The 1164-nt window shown below is 40.0% G+C and overlaps 1 long non-coding RNA gene across 1 annotated transcript; it reads right to left on the bottom strand.

Annotated features, from left to right (window-relative positions):
• Positions 1-486: 486 nt before the first annotated feature.
• Positions 487-1158, bottom strand: LOC109591146 (uncharacterized). The gene is made up of 3 exons (XR_002189676.1): positions 793-1158; positions 676-746; positions 487-501 (listed from the first exon to the last, which is right to left on the bottom strand). It is a non-coding gene; the product is annotated as an uncharacterized LOC109591146 (long non-coding RNA).
• Between the last annotated feature and the right edge of the window lie 6 nt (positions 1159-1164).

Below are 1164 nucleotides of genomic sequence, written 5' to 3'. Positions count from 1 at the left end.
TAACAGAATGTTCCAGATTCTGCTAGAATCAATCCCTTACATACATGTGCTCCATGAAGGATGTGGTTGTCTTTATGTTCTGACATACATGAATGTTCATTGATTTCATCAGCACAAGTGAAAATATAAGACAAGTTATAAATCTTATTATTTTTAATAAATGGATGGCAAAGTTGCTCTAAATAATTAGCCATCCTTGACATGACTATTAATTGTTTTGGAGAAAACAAAAATTTGTAAGGGGTCCATCATTAATATGCCCAATACTCAATTGTATCAACTCACACTATATCCATGGTCAGCTCACAATGTGTTATGTGTGGCCAGTGCCAATGGAGTTGTAGCTGGAGGAGGTGGTCTGATGTCTTGCAGGATTTATTTTTTATTACAATCAAGATAAGGCTGTACAACAGAAGTGATGATTAATATCCTTGATACAGTCTCAGAGTCTTCCACTTCCCGATGGCCACGCAATGCTATTCCCTGTTGGGCACCCAGGACCTTGGAGGGGTCCTCTGAGGTCTATAGTCTCAGCATATCAGATACCTTGGAGGGGTCCTTTGAGGTCTGTAGTCTCATTATCTCGGACCTTAAAGTGGTCTTCTGAGGTCTGTAGTCTCATCCCCCAGGACCTTGGAGGGGTTCTCAGAGGTCTGTAGTCTCAGCATCTCGGACCTTGGAGGGGTCCTCTGAGGTCTGTAGGTGCCAATTGAATTTGTCGCATCGATCGTTTTGTTTGGTCCGATCTATAATTTATTCAAAGATCATTTGAATTTGCATTGTTTCACTCACATCAAGAAGGAAAAACTTATCCTGCTTCATTAACTTATAAATCTCTTCTTTCCTTGAAGCCTCCTCCTTATTCAAGAGAACTCCCTTGTATTCCGCAACAAAGGTCTTGGGGAGAATATCTTTTGTAGCAAAGACTTTAAGTTCCGTTGCAGTAAACATTTTAGGCTAGAAATATAGAATCTGTTTCTGAAATTAGATGAATTGTTAAAAGTTGTTGCTCTAATTCTAGTTGTTTAGAGATGGGAGATTTCAAGATGCTGCCTCTTCTCTTTTGAGGCTTTCCAGCCACCACTCATACCTGAACCTTGTCAGGTTCAATTCCTACTGGCACTCAGCAGGTGTATCAACATGGTGCAAGCTCATTTTATTTTC

Source organism: Amphimedon queenslandica, unplaced genomic scaffold (assembly GCF_000090795.2).
Source record: "Amphimedon queenslandica unplaced genomic scaffold, v1.1 AMPQUscaffold_8848_Cont19212, whole genome shotgun sequence".
Classification (NCBI taxonomy): domain Eukaryota; kingdom Metazoa; phylum Porifera; class Demospongiae; order Haplosclerida; family Niphatidae; genus Amphimedon; species Amphimedon queenslandica.
This window is presented reverse-complemented; position numbering and strand designations above follow the sequence as displayed.